This window comes from Rattus norvegicus, chromosome 7, assembly GCF_021556685.1.
Source record: "Rattus norvegicus strain SHRSP/BbbUtx chromosome 7, alternate assembly SHRSP_T2T, whole genome shotgun sequence".
Lineage (NCBI taxonomy): Eukaryota > Metazoa > Chordata > Mammalia > Rodentia > Muridae > Rattus > Rattus norvegicus.
This window is the reverse complement of record NC_141540.1, coordinates 60,247,501-60,263,737: the sequence shown is the minus strand read 5'-3', so window position 1 is coordinate 60,263,737 and position 16,237 is coordinate 60,247,501. Positions and strand designations below refer to the sequence as shown.

General features: G+C 41.5%; 1 long non-coding RNA gene and 1 pseudogene across 1 annotated transcript in view; one reads left to right on the top strand and one right to left on the bottom strand.

Moving 5' to 3' along the window:
- Positions 1-6,095: 6,095 nt before the first annotated feature.
- The window catches only part of LOC148004683 (uncharacterized), a 14,244-nt gene continuing 4,102 nt past the window's right edge, over positions 6,096-16,237 (bottom strand). The window contains exon 4 of the long non-coding RNA XR_015626123.1: positions 6,096-8,722. This is a non-coding gene — a long non-coding RNA (uncharacterized LOC148004683). The remainder of the gene's footprint in view (positions 8,723-16,237) is intronic.
- On the top strand, positions 10,260-10,746 carry Btf3-ps10 (basic transcription factor 3, pseudogene 10; annotated as a pseudogene).

Genomic DNA, 16,237 nt, shown 5'->3' with positions numbered 1-16,237 from the left:
GTTGAGAAGGCCTTGTGTTGGGGCTGTGACCTAATGGGTAAGAGTACTTCCTGCACAAACACAAGGAACTGCATTTGGATCTTCAGTGCTCACACAAAAGTTAGGTACGGCCATAGACACATGTGACTCTAGCTCTGCCCTTGGCAGAGACAGGGGGATCTCAGATGCTTTCTGCTCATCCATCTGAGCCAATAATGAGCTCTAGATTCAGTGAGAGACCTTGCCCTGAGACTGACGGAGCATCACACCCGATGTCCTGTAGTCTCTGCACATTGTGTGTACCCACCACGTGCCTATCTTTCAGATATATACAAGGAGAAGGGAGCAGATTTAACCTGCTTGCAAGGAAAAAAGACAAACATGGCAGAAGGTAGCTAGAACAGCAGTATAGACACCATCAATGCTATATCTTGTATAACATAATCATTTACAGATAGAGAAAAAGATCTTAGAGATAAGAATAATGGGAATCTCCTATCCTGGTAGTGTGTATGTGTGTGTGTATGTGTATATATGTATGTGTGTGTATGTGTACATGTGTATGTGTGTGTATATGTGTATGTGTGTGTATGTGTGTGTATGAATATTTGTGCATGTACATATGTAGGTCAGATATTGCTGTCCAGTATCCTTCTCAATCCCCCCCTCACCTTATTTTTTGAAAGAGGGTTTCTCCCTGAATTGGGAGTTTGCCAATTAGTTATATTGGCTAGCCAGTGAGCTCCAGAAATCCAACTGCCATCGCCTTCTTATCTAACAATTACAATTAGGTGCTGCTGTGCCAAGCTTTTACATGGGTGCTGGGGATCTGGTCAGTATTTTGCCAAGGAAGCCATCTCTCCAACCCCAGGAACATCTCCTTTTGTTGTTCTTGTTTTTGATTTTTTAATGTATTCATAGTCTGGATTTCTTTGTTAAAGAGCTATTATTTGCAGATCGGTTTTCCTGACTAGCATGTGAGTTCTTTAAGGGTAATGTGTTAGTTTGGAAACATTGAAACACAGATGTAAATGCACAGATCATTCTGATTTGTTTTCAAGGAAACATATAGAGAATGCTTACGGGACGAGAGAGGAGGAATGAAGGAAAGGTTAAAACATTGTTTATTTTTCTTAGTTCTTTAAGTGGCCACTTTTTTGTCTCAGTACTGACCCTCGACTTCAAAGGACCTGGGGAGTTTATATTATAAAGCATTTTATAAATGCTCTTCCAGTAGTCACTATTTGGGGGCCGTGTTGTTATAGCACCTGTGTTGTAGCAGGGCGTGTAGGCATAGGGCGTTGTTACTTTCTGGCACTTCTAGACTGCTGTGCTCTGGTCAAGTTGATTTGTAGGATACTTCAAGGTGCAGGTAGTGGTTGGAACACAGTGCACTGGTGAGACTGGGTGAGGACAGGAGCTATCATTGGCCACTGCAGCCTGGATTGTTTCCTTGCTCAGCATCAGGTATGATAAATTGCATGTACGTATTCGTATTCACTGCGTCCTGACTTCCTTAAATATGAGCCAAGCTGTCCTAAGTGGTTCTTGTATTCGAGGGTCCCGGACGCGGAGGCTGGAGAAGATAAATGTGCGGGCTCAGGTCATCTCTTGTTTCTGGCGGAGAGAACGGAGAGAAGGTGAAGCACACTTAGGCTCAATCCTTAAAGATTAATTTAATACTCTGTTTTTCTGATAAGCTCCAAATTAAAGCTGGAAATTGCCTTGTGCAATTCAGCAAAGGTGCATGCACAAGAAGGGAGAGCAAGATTCTGATGAAGGTTTTATTTGCTGACACTTCTTAACAATTTATGTTCAAGTGCTATTTTGCTAATTAATGGCTGCTCAAGAAATGCCATGTGTCAGCAATGAATCACTTACTTTAGTCGCTCTTCCATGGTTCTATGGATAATGAACAAGGACAAGTCATATAATTAAAGCTGAAAATAGCCTGGCTTTGGGACAGAGGCCTGTCAATAGGGAAAGGATATATTTGTCAGTATCCATGCCAGACTGTGACCAGTTAAACTAGCCAATGGCATGAGAAAGGACTTCCCTGACACACGTCAGGACATCGAATAACCCAAGAGATGGTGGAGCTGGGAGGCCTAGCTTCAGAAACCTTTAAAAGCAGGGAGGACAATAGGACTTTTTAATCTCTCCTCTGAATCGGTCCTTTGCTTCTTTTATTCCATCACACTATCTTTTCCGTGGTGCTGGGATGTGGATACTGGCTTCTTCAGGAATGCAGCCAACATAGCATCTCAGTCCTAGAGAGCAGGGACATCATCCTTTTCACTCTAGTTTGCAGTAGAGGAGTCCATTGCACTGGTAGTCATTGCCTGTGCAAGCTGATCAACTGTGAATAGAAAGCTATTTGGAATAGATTGCTACCCTGTTAAACATGCACACATTTTCCCCTTGTTATTTCCTAAAATACAGCACAGCAATGGTTGATTTATGCCATATTAAGTGTTAGGCCTGATGTAGATATGAGTCAAAGTGGGTAGGAGGATGCGTAAAGGTTCCATGCAGACGCTAGGCCATTTCATAGGAGGGACCTGAGCATTGATTGTGTTTGGTGGTACTGAAGAACATTGAAACAAAGCCCTGGTTGATGCAGAGGGAGGATTGTACTCAGAGGGAACAATGCCTAGACTTGGGAAGGATATGACGGAAGAAGGCCCTAGGTTTTAGAGCCACACGGTCTTGAGGGAACAATTCTCAGAATGGGCAGATGCCACTGTAGGCCAACAGGGACAAAGGTGGGCAAGTATATTCCAAGTGGGCAGTCTTGATTGAAACTGCCATTGTCATTCTGGAAGAAAGAAAGCCTGGGAAACATGGCTAGGCAGGATGGCAGGATGGCCTTGAACATGAATTGACCAGCGGGTACACAGAGAGGAAGGGGTGGTCCAGATAAATTCAGAGTGAATAAGATGATGATTCTAAGTCAGGGCACTGGGAAGACTGGAGCAAGGCTGGTCCGTTTGGAAGCAGAATGAGAATGAAGGGGAAAAAAGTACGTGATTAGCTGTAAATGCCAAGCATGGGAATGACAACGGAATTTGAGTTAGAGAATAATTTGAGCCAATAATAATGGTAACAACAACAAATACTTATTATAGCACGTATTCTCAGCCCAGGGCTACATACTGTAAGCGCTTTATATAATTCTAATTTAGCCCTCACACCTACTCTACAAGTACAACCATCTCTGTCTGTATGTGTGTGTGCACGTATGTGTGTATGTGAATGTGTATGTGTGTATTTGTGTGTATGTGTATGTATGTGTGTATGTGAATGTATGTGTGTATGTGAATGTGTGTGTGCATATGTGTTTATGTATGTGTATATATGTGTATATATGTGTGTATGTGAATGTGTATGTGTGTGTATATGTGTATGTGAATGTGTATGTGTGTGCATATGTGTGTGTGTATGTATGTTTATATATGTGTGTATATGTGTGTGTATGTGTGTATGTGAATGTGTATGTGTGTATATGTGTATGTGAATGTTTATGTGTGTGTGCATATGTGTGTGTATGTATGTATGTTTATATATGTGTGTATACATGTGCGTATGTATGTATGTGAATATGTATGTGTGTGTGCATATGCATGTGTATATATGTGTGTATATGTGTGTGTATGTTGTATGTGAATGTGTATGTGTGTGTGCCTGTGCTTGTGTGTGTGCCTGTGCCTGTGTGTGTATGTGTATGTGAATGTGTATGTGTATGTGTGTATGTGTGTATGTGCCTGTGCCTCTGTGTGTATGTGTGTATGTGCCTGTGCCTCTGTGTGTATGTGTGTGTGTGTGTGTGTGTGTGTGTGTGTGTGTGTGTGTATAAGTGAATGTGAGCGTATGTGTATTCATGTTTTGTACAGGTGTGTGCATCCTTGCATAAGCACAGGGGCCAGAGGAGGATTCCTGTTTTCTATTATTTTTCACTTTATTGTCTTGAGAGGGAGTCTAGCACTGAACATGAAACTTAGTATTTTTTGCCTCGGCAGTGGCCAATGAACTGCAGGCATCTTCTTCTACATAACCTGCCTCCGACTTTAGAGTTATAGACTAGTGAGCATGGGCACACCCAGGGTTTTAGGTGGATGCTGGGGTGCAACTCAGACCATACCTGGCACAGCAAATGCTGCTGTGCACAGAGCCACCTTCCCAGTCCTTATTGTTTCAAAGAGACAGAACCCAAGTCTTACACAGGAAAGGCCATACAGGCGAGGAGCAGCAATCTGTCTCTAAAGCCTGTGCTTTCCATCTTGATAACAGCTCAGGATGCCATGTCTTCTTTTTGGCATGATTGATGAATTTAGTTATTATTATTATTATTATTATTATTATTATTATTATTATTAATTTCATTTTTCTTTTTATATTTTTACACATAAGATTTTATTCCCTTCCTGGTCCACCCTCCAACTGTTCCACATCTCATACCTCCTCCCTGTCCCCCCTGTCTCCATGAGGATGTCACCACCCATCCCATCAGACCTCAAAACTCCCTGGGCCTCCAGTCTCTTAAGGGTTAGGTGTATCTTCTCTGACTGAATCCAGACCTGAGAGTCCTCTGCTAGATATGTGTCAGGGGTCTCATATCAGCTGGTGTATGCTACCTGGTTGGTGATCCAGTGTCTCAGAGATCTTGGGGGTCCAGGTTAGTTGAGACTGCTGGTCCTCCTACAGGGTTGCCCTCCTCCTCTGTTTCCTCCAGCTTTTCCCTAATTTAACCACAGGGGTCAGCGGCTTCTGTCCATTGGTTGAGTGTAAATATCTGCAACTGACTTAGCTGCTTGTTGGGTCTTTCTGAGAGCAGTCATGATAGGTCCCTTTTTGTGAGCACTCCATAGCCTCAGTAATGGTGTCAGGCCCTGGAGCCTCCCCTTGAGCTAGATCCCCCTTTGAGCCTGTCTCTGGACCTTCTTTTCCTCAGGCTCTTCTCCATTTCCATCTCAGACAGGAACAATTATGGGTCAGAGTTTTGACTGTGGGATAGTAACCCCATCCCTCACTTGATGCCCTGCCTTTCTGCTGGAGGTGGGCTCTACAAGTTCCCTCTTCCCACTGTTGTGCATTTCATCTAGTGTCCCTCTCTTTGAGTCCTGAGAGTCTCTCACCTCCCAGGTCTCTGGTGCATTGTGGAGGGCCAATCTCCTACCTCCCAAGGTCGCCTGTTTCCACTCTTTCTGCTGGCCCTCAGGGGTTCAGTCCTTTTCTCCCACCCAATACCAGATCATGCCCCTGCTCCCATCCCCTTTCCCTTCTAGGTCTCTCCCGTCCCTCGTCCCTCCCTGCCTTCCCATTGTGATTGCTTTCTTCTCCCTCCCAAATGGGACTGAGATGTCCTCACTTGGACCCTTCAGCTTGTTGACCTTTTTGAGTTCTGTGGACTATATCTTGGGTATTTTGTACTTTTTTCTTTTTTTTTTGCTAATTTCCATTTATTAGTGAGTATATACTGTGCACTTCCTTTTGGGTCTGAGTTACTTCACTCAGGATGATATTTTCTAGTTCTATCCATTTGCCTGCAAAACTCTCTCCTTGATTGCTAATTCAGAAAATGCCTTATAGCTGGGTCTCATTGAGGCATTTACTCAGAGGGTCCTTTCTCTGTGATAACTCCAGCATGTGTCAAGTTGACATACAAAACCAATCAGTACAGAAATGAAAGTAAATAGTTTTTGACTTCCAAAGAAGAAGAAGAAGAAAAAGAAAAAGAAGAAGAAGAAGAAGAAGAGGAGGAGGAAGAGGAGGAGGAGGAGGAGGAGGAGGAGGAGGAGGAGGAGGAGGAGAAGGAAGAGGAGGAGGAGAACCCAGAAAACAAACAAACAAACAAACAAACAAACAAATAAACAAACTCCCCAAAATCCTAAGTAATCAAGGTCAGATATTTTCCTAAGGAAAAAATCATTTAAAATGTTGAAATTACCTACTTTAAAAAAATCAAACATGGTAATCCTAAGACTTTTAAAAATAAATATAAAAGCACCAAAATATTCTTGTTTTAGATTAATTAAAAGAAAGAGGTAAATAAAAGAAAACAGAAGGAATAAAGGAGAGCCAAAGAGAAATATGACTGAGAGAGAGAAGAGAAATGTATATTAGAGAGGTGGGGGGTCAAAGATGAGATACATTGATTTAACTTGCCATATATATAATGTTCATATTACATAGTACACATCGAAACCACCATACAACCATCTGTATCTAAAGGACTCTACATTTTATTACAGATACATTTTATTATTGTTCTATTCATAATTGTAAAAAGTTGGAACCAGCCTGAACATCCATACATATGCTCAATATATTTTTAGACCCATTTTAGTTTGGAAAGTTTGAAGTAAATATGTCTATAATGTTGACCTTCAGGGATCCTTGTTTGTTTGGAATTTGACTCTACTAATTCTATTTTTGTTTTAGATTGGGTTTTACTGTGTAACCTAGGCTGGCTTTGACCTGACAGTCCTCTCTCAGCCTGCCAAGTGCCTATATTATAGACTTATACCACTGAGTCTGGTTTATACACCACACTCTTACTGGGGTATGCGGAAGATCCAATATAGTGGAAATTTCCATATTGTAAAAGTATCAATATTTATATGTTCTTCCCATTAATTAATGAATTCAACAGACAGCCATTGAACATCTTCCATTTTCTGTACAGTAACCTAGGCTTTCCTGGGCATTTCAGTGAGACAGAGAGACATATATTTCTCTATATTGTGGTGCTGTCTAATCAACAAACAGGACACTCTCTTCTCTAAACAATAGGTGGTGGATTTGAAATTTATGAGTTAACTGTGACCTGAACTTCTGCATATATGAATAGAACAACATCCACTCTGAGACTATGCAGAATGAAGTCAAACCTGGGAGCTAGGCTTACATGTTTAGATATTTGATGTATAGTCTCAGTTTAATCTAATTATAGCATCTCTATTATAATTTTTCTGTCACGAGTCTTAGATCACATCCATGAAGGGACAGGAACTTTAAGCAAAGAGCAAGAACAAAATTTGATTATCATCTATTATACGACAGTCTAGCAGTATGCTTTCCCAGAACATTTCCAAGAAACATGTTGAAACCTAGACTATATTTTAAATTACTATTTTTAGATAGGTTTTTCTGTGTAATTGAAACTGCTCTTGAACTGGCAAAGTCATTTCCAATTATGCAGACCCTGCTTATTGTTGATAAAAGTCTATCTTATGTCATGAAATCGCTGGTGCCCGTAGTGTTAATTTTCTATAAAACATTGAGGAGCAGAATTCAACAATCTAAATATATACTGAAGTGCTTGTGTTCTGCCTGACTTCCTGGGGAGATGTGAATAATTCTTTAGTTACCCCAAATAGGGCATTAATGACACACCAAGAAATTATTCTAGCCAAGTCTAGATTGGTGAGTCCATGAGCTTACTCAGTTGGGCTACTTACAGGAGCATCCATCGGGGCTTGTTTGGGGTAACAAGTGTGGTTGCAAGGTAAGTGCAGCATCAAAATCTCCACCCTAATGTGAATCCATGAAACACCTTGCCTAGCTTGCAGAAAACTTCCTCAGAGAGTTTCCCATCCGCCAGCAACTGTTTAGTGCTTTTGTCACCATGGGGAGGGGTGTACCAAGTCTTGTTTCATGAGATTCCTCAGTCTTATGATCCTTCGTCCTCCTTCCAAGAGGGAATGTTTCAATTTAGAGGAGACAGCTACACAACTGGAGAATAGAGAAATTGTGAGAGCCCCAGGGTGTAGCTGTAACTGTGACTTCATTCACTGGACTAGATTTTTTTTTTTTTTTGATTTAATATAGGGAGTCAGCGGATGCTCTCTCACTGAAGCCTCCCGAGGCAACAAATTGCGCCACCCTCTGTTTCCCGTCTTCTATATTGGTTTTGCCTGGAGCTAAATCCTAAAGGTGCCTGTGGCATTTGAAAATGCCAAATTTTCAACCTTCAAAGCGACTGTGGCTCTTGAATAGTTTACTGAAATACGGGATACCATGGAGTGGCTCTGCAGGTCTGAGACACACCAATGACTTTGATCATATTTTTTTAAGAAGCTAAAATGAACCCGTTATTACAAGTCTACTTAGACAATTTCTTTGAAATAGGCTATATGGATTGATTTAAACTTATTGACAATACATTGCCGCTTTACTTGTTAATTTAAAGGACTATCTACTCACCCCTTGAAAACCAGGTACTTTAATAGTTCGATAAGATGACCTTTTGCTCCTGCTGCTCTCTTCTGGCAACACATCGGAGTTCAAGTGCAAGGAAGTGCCAGTATTCCAAATCACAAGACTATGGCTTCCTAGGGAAATTCCCAGGTTAGCCCAGAGATGGCACAGCATTAATATTCAACTTATCTGACTCTGGTAAGATGTCTTGTCTCATGTCAGTAACAGAAACACAGCTATGATTTGTCCAGGAACATAAAAGTCATTAGAAATGGAATGATTTTTCACTTCTCTGATGGTCAGTTTCCATTATGGAAATCGTCAAGGTGTTTTCTGCAAACCTTGAAAATAGAACAACCACAGGACCCAGATAGACCGCTCCTGGGAACGTCTCCAAAGATTTCAAGCTCCATCACAGAGATACTCGCACATCGAGTTTACTGCTGTCCTACGTCCAGTAGAGCTGGCCCTGGAACTGGCTTATATGGAGCAGATGAATGGGTAGAGAAAACGTGGTACATATACACAATGGAATTTTATTCATCTGTAAAGAAAAATGAAATTGTGAAAATTTCAAGAAAATACATAGATCTAATAAGTATAATATGAAGCAATCTGACTATAACTGAGTCATAAAAAACTTATGATTTCTTTTATGTATGTCTCCTAGATATACAATATACTCACACACACACACACACACACACACACACACACACACACACACACACACACACACAGAAAAGCCTGGGACTGCATGCTTATTTATTTTTCATTCTGTTGATTGTAGAGTTTGATAATGTTGCCAGTTCCTATCTGATAGTGCCAAACTTTGTTTTACATTCCCTCATTCTTTCAACCATTTTAGGGGGAAATGCTAATTACCACAGGTTTAATAACAGTTTTGAACTGTACAGAACACTGGGGTCTTACTAACACCCATCAGCGAAGAAGTGTTCAGTTACTGTAATTCCATTCCTAATATGCTTATGTCAATCCATACCTATATCTATCTGTATATGGATACAAATGGGAGTAAGGCCTAAAAAAAAAATCAGATTGTAGACCAAGAGGTGGTGAAAAATAGTATTAAGGAAGTGTAAAAGATTGCATGTCACATGACAGTGGGAAGACTCTGGAGGGGAGAGACTCTATTAACACACACTTTGTTAGAAAATGTCTAGATGTCTAGAACAAATGAAACTCAAGACGGATGATCAAAATGTGAATGCTTCACTCCTTCTTTAAAAGGGGAACAAGAATACCCTTGGCAGGGAAGAGAGAGGCAAAGATTAAAACAGACACAGAAGGAACACCCATTCAGAGCCTGCCCCACATGTGGCCCATACATATACAGCCATCCAATTAGACAAGATGGATGAAGCAAAGAAATGCAGACCGACAGGAGCCGGATGTAGATCGCTCCTGAGAGACACAGCCAGAATACAGCAAATACAGAGGCGAATGCCAGCAGCAAACCACTGAACTGAGAAGAGGACCCCCGTTGAAGGAATCAGAGAAAGAACTGGAAGAGCTTGAAGGGGCTCGAGAACCCATATGTACAACAATGCCAAGCAACCAGAGCTTGCAGGGACTAAGCCACTACCTAAAGACTATGCATGGACTGACCCTGGACTCTGACCCCATAGGTAGCAATGAATATCCTAGTAAGAGCACCAGTGGAAGGGGAAGCCCTGGGTCCTGCTAAGACTGAACCCCCAGTGAACTAGATTGTTGGGGGGAGGGCGGCAATGGGGGGAGGGTGGGGAGGGGAACACCGATAAGAAAGGGGAGGGGGGAGAGGGATGTTTGCCTGGAAACCGGGAAAGGGAATAACACTCGAAATGTATATAAGAAATACTCAAGTTAATAAAAAAAATGCCATAGTGATACATAATACTATAATACTTTGTGTGCAGATTAAATAATAATAATAATAATAATAATAATAATAATAATAATAGCAACAACAATAATGCCTCTAGCTGCGTGTGTGCACCTTATCTCAGTTGTTCTACTCAAGATGCCCTAAGTGTGAACTTTAGTCCCCAGCACGGCCCCATTTCCACTCCGACAAGGTGAAAGAAATGATCACAAACCAGGAAAAACTCGCCAAACTGCAGGCACAAATGTGCATTGGTGGGAAAGGAACTGCTCGTAGAAAGAAGAAGGTAGTTCACAGAACGGCCACAGCAGACGATAGAAAACTGCAGTTCTCCTTAAAGAAGTTAGGGGTAAACAACGCCTCTGGTATTGAAGAGGCGAACATGTTTACAAACCAAGGAACAGTGATCCATTTTAACAACCCTAAAAGTTGAGTCGTCTCCGGCAGCAAACACCTTCCCCATGACAGGCCACGCTGAGACGAAGCAGCTGACAGAAATGCTTCCCAGCATCCTCAGCCAGCTTGGTGCAGACAGTCTGACTAGCTTAAGGAGACTGGACAAAGCTCTGCCCAAACAATCTGTGGATGGGAAAGCACCACTTGCTCCTGGAGAGGAGGAAGATGACGAAGTTCCAGAGCTGGTGGAGAATTTTGATGAGGTTTCTAAAAACGAGGCAGACTGAACTGAAGCAACTTCTGGAGAAGGTCAGTGACCCTGCAGAAGTTAGAGGAGCTGCTATTTTAGATCATGACTGCTTTTTAAAAAATATTTTCTAAGCCTACCACCACCCTCCCTGACAGTGCAGCTCTTTTCAGGTTTTGCTTATACCTAATTCATTCTTTGTGGCAAATTAAGCTGAAGAAGCCTAGGAATAAAGTTTGGAAAAGGTAATAAAATTATTTGCCTAGTTAAAAAAATAAAAAAAGAATTGATCAAAGAGTGGAGTTGATTAGTGGATATTAGCCCAAAAGCTCAGATTACTCAAGATACAATCCATAGACCACATGAAGCTCAAGAAGAAGGACGACCAATGTGCAGATGCTTCAGTCCTTCTTAGAAGGGGGAGCAAAAATATTCATAGGAGGAAATACAGAGTCTGGAGTCTGGAGTAGAAACTGAAGGAAAGGCCATCCAGAGACTGCCCAATCTGGGGATTCAGCCCATATACAGACACCAAACCCAGACAATATTGCTGATGCCAAGAAGTACTTGCTGACAGGAACCTGATATAGCTGTCTCCTGAGAGACTCTGCCAGACATGACCAATACAGAGGCAGATGCTCATAGCCAACCATTGAACTGAGAATGGGCTCACCATTGGAGGAGTTAGAGAAAGGATTGAAGGAGCTGAAGAGTCTTGCAACCCCATAGGAAGAACAACAATACCAACCAACCAGAGCTCCCAGGGACTAAACTACCATCCAAAGAGTACACATGGAGAGACCCATGGCTCCAGCTGCATATGTAGCAGAGGATGGCCTTGTTGGGCATCAGTGGGGGAGAAGTCAAGGTTCAACCCCCCAGTGTAGGGGAATGTCAGGGCAGGGAGGGGGGAAGGGGGTTTGCGGAGGGGTAACCAGGAAAGGGGATAACATTTGAAATGTAAATTAAAAATATCCAATTAAAAAAAAGAAGAAGAAAAAAGAGTGGAGCTGATGATGGCAAATTAAAAGTATGTTTTATTGAAATAGATGGATTTGTAAGAACAAAGTCAGTTAAGAATCTCATACATTGGATTTTCTTGTGGTGGTAACTGCTACGACAATCAGAAGAGTTGAGCTTATGACTCATCCAGAATAGGAGAAGAAGGAAGCTGTGGAGAGCTTTCAGTTGCACAGGTGTTTAAAGAATAATCATTGTATAATGTGATAGCTCTTATGAACTCAGAGCACTGATACACATCTTTTCCGGACTATCATCATCCTATTTGCAAAATGGACAGGCGCTATCTATTTATTTTTTTGCAAGAAGTCAACTAAGCTGATGTGGGTGCCAGCTTCTTTGATTTTTTTTTTTTTTTGCTTTAAGGAAGTTGCATTAATGGAGAGCAATTATGGTAATTTGAATTAGGAATGAAATTATGGTAATTGAAAACTTCTGCGCTGACAGGTATTCGCGAGACCCCTGTGTTCTGGTGCAGTTCAAAACTGCTATTAAGCCTGTGGTAATTAGCATTTTCCCCCTTAAAATGGTTGAAAGAATGAGGGAATATAAAACAAAATTTGACAGTTTGAGAAGGGAACTGGCAACATTATCAAAACCTACAGTCAACAGAAAGAAACACAAACATACATGCAGTCTTGAGCTTTTCAAAAGTAGAGAGGCAAAGGAAAATCAGCTTTGTTTGGGACAGTGGGGAGGCTTAGCACTTGTGTTGTGGACCTGCAGTATAGAACCATTTGTGACAGAAAAGTGCAGCATAAAAAGTCATTCTTGTTTTCTGGCTTTCGTTCCAAATCAAATAGTTGCAAATTCATGGTCTTTTTTTTTTCTTAAATTTGTTGTCACACACACACAATGTGTGTGTGTGTGTGTGTGTGTGTGTGTGTGTGTGTGTGCACACGAGTGTAAGCATGCATGTTTGCTTCTGTGCACCTACATGTAGAGCTAAGAAAAAATGTTAGGTGTCTTTATTGCTCTGTGTCTGATTTTATGACATTTTTATTGCCTTTGAGAACCTCATATGTTGTTTTTTGATCATATTCATCTGTCCTTTGTCTTCTGCCGGACCAATGTCCCACTCCCTCACCCAACGAACTTTGCGTCTTGCTCTAATTTAAAAAGCCCATCAAATCCAATTATTGTTGCCTATATGCTCATGGGTGTGGGGTCATTCACTAGAGCATATTAATGCTATCAGAAGGCCACACACTTAAGTTAAACTAGCTGTCTTCCAGCAACTATGAATTACCAGTAGCTTACTCAGGTTATGGTAGGACTTTCTTATGCCCACATCCTCCCTTCCAGGGTGGGGGTTTTCCTGGCTTGAACTTGTGGACATCTTGGGTGTGCTGTCACAATTGCCAAGTTCATATGTGAAACTGCTCTATTGTTGTGGTAAATATTTAATATCCGTTGGGTGGTTTCTACCCTGCCGTGGATCATTTAGTTCCCAGATAAGAGGCACAAAACCTTTATGTTTATGATACGCCTTTAAAGCACTAGAGCTGCGCAGATATCTACCCTCTATTAGTATCTACTTTCCTATCAATAACCCTGAGTTATAACTTACCATCCTCCATCTGAACAGCTCTTACTACAATTGGCCAGCCCTCATGATCATGTTTTCATGATCTCATGGGGTAACCATGGTGTCTTCTCCTTCTCCCCATCCTTCTCTTTTTTTCTCCTCAGACACCTAGAGTCAGGAATCAAAACTCCACCTACCCCTTTTCTGCCCAACTATAAGTTGTGGGCATCTTTATTCAATCAATAGTTTTAAATTAAGGAGCAAGGTTCCATAGCATCATTTGGTGTATGTGAGGGTTCCCTCATCTCTGAGGCAACTAGATCTTAGGGGGCAGTATTTAGCATTAAAATGCATAGCAAAAGACCAAATCTCAATACCCTATTGTGTATAACCCCTGCCCCCAAAAATCCCCACATTGTTTCCTATATGGTCACCCACTGCTTCTGGCTCTCACAGTCTTTCTGTCCCCGTTCTGCAAAGATCCTTGTGCCTTGAGAGGAGTGCATGGGTCTCCTTTAGAGCCGAGGATTCCATAATCATTTAGTACCTGCATCTTGACTAATTTTGGAATTCTTTGTTAGTCATCATCTACTGCCAAAAGAAGTTTGAGAGATGCACTGATTTATAGATACCCTGAAAAGTCATTAGGAATAGGTTTAATCCGGTGCTCAATTGGCATAGTAATAGTAGTGAATTCTCTCTAACCCATGACTTGTTTAGTGATAGGTTCTTGACCTCAGTAGCTGTTCAGGATAAGAGTTCCATCTTAATAGCCAGAAGCTGGAAAGAACCCAGATGCCCTTCAACAGAGGAATGGATACAGAAAATGTGGTACATCTACACAATGGAATATTACTCAGCTATCAAAAACAACGAGTTTATGAAATTCGTAGGCAAATGGTTGGAACTGGAAAATATCATCCTGAGTGAGCTAACCCAATCACAGAAAGACATACATGGTATGCACTCATTGATAAGTGGCTATTAGCCCAAATGCTTGAATTACCCTAGATCCCTAGAACAAACGAAACTCAAGACGGATGATCAAAATGTGAATGCTTCACTCCTTCTTTAAATGAGGAAAAAGAATACCCTTGGCAGGGAAGGGAGAGGCAAAGATTAAAACAGAGACTGAAGGAACACCCATTCAGAGCCTGCCCCACATGTGGCCCATACATATACAGCCACCCAATTAGACAAGATGGATGAAGCAAAGAAGTGCAGACCGACAGGAGCCGGATGTAGATCGCTCCTGAGAGACACAGCCAGAATACAGCAAATATAGAGGCGAATGCCAGCAGCAAACCACTGAACTGAGAATAGGTCCCCTATTGAAGGAATCAGAGAAAGAACTGGAAGAGCTTGAAGGGGCTCGAGACCCCAAAAGTACAACAATGTCAAGCAACCAGAGCTTCCAGGGACTAAGCCACTACCTAAAGACTATACATGGACTGACCCTGGACTCTGACCCCATAGGTAGCAATGAATATCCTAGTAAGAGCACCAGTGGAAGGGGAAGCCCTGGGTCCTGCTAAGACTGAACCCCCAGTGAACTAGTCTATGGGGGGAGGGCGGCAATGGGGGGAGGGTTGGGAGGGGAACACCCATAAGGAAGGGGAGGGGGGAGGGGGATGTTTGCCCGGAAACCGGGAAAGGGAATAACACTCGAAATGTATATAAGAAATACTCAAGTTAATAAAAAAAAAAAAAAGAGTTCCATCTTGTGGAGTTCCATCAATCAAGCAGTCACTGGTTACTTCTATAACATTCAGGCTATTATTAGACCAGTAGGAATATCTTGCCAGGTAGAGCATTATTGCAGGCTTCAGGGTTCACAATTGAGTAAGACTGATAATTTCTTTTCTCCTTCAGTAGCATGCATAGCTAGGAAAGCTAGCCAGTAGGAATGAGGCTTCCAGAGCAATGCCAGCTTGATTTCTCCATGTTCTAGAATTCAAGTATGTGGTTTCTTTAGTAATAGACTCTTGTCGTTAAGTTCAGCAGGGTAACCCACAGCAAATAGTTTGTAATGTTGCATGTCTATGGGATATCATTTGTAAATCATTCCAATAACACTAACTCATTCCTGACACTTTTATTTTTTATTTTTTAGCCTGCAGTATCTGTTTACCCAGTTAAAGGGTAAACTAAATGTGAATGTTTTATTTATGTTATTTTATTTTAGGAAGCTTCTGCAGTAGTAGTTTTTCATGTGAGGTCTTCAGAACATCTTTGGTGTTATTTACTGTGTTCCCTCCTAAACGTTGCTTTCCTACCCTGTCACATTTAACCCCTCGTGTTCCATTATTCTCTTTCCCCTCTTTGTAGCACTGTGTTCTATTTTCCCCTCCCTTGAAATAACCCCTTACAGATGGTCTCTTACTAATTTCCTAATCTCCGTGTATTACAAATAAAACACACGCATACAAAAATTCAAAAGGAACAAAGGAAAAACACGATGCTTGTCTTTGTGAGTCTGGGTCACCTCACTCAGAACGGTTATTTCCAGCTCCATTCCTCCATCTCTATTTTATAATTTCATCTCTGTTATGCTGGTTAACATTCCCCTGTGAAAATGTATCATATATGTGATGTATATGATTTATCATATATTGTATATGATATATATGAATATGATTTATCAGTAGATGGACATATCTTAGCTGTTCCTATCTCCTGACTACCTTGGATAGAGCAACAGTGAATGTGGCTGAGCAGGTGTCCCCACAATCGCATGCAGAGTCTTTTGGGTATATGCCTAAGAACGGTGTAAGAGATGGATCATAAGGTAGATCTATTTCTAGCTTTCTGAGGGACAGCCACACTGACTGCTGTCCCGGCTGTACCAGTTTATATCCTCACCAGCAATGAGCAGGTGCTTTGCTTTCCCCATGTCCACACCAGCATCTGCTACCGTTTGTGGTTTTGGTCTTGGCCATCTGACTGGGGTAGGTTGAAATCTCAAATTAGTTTTAATTTGCAT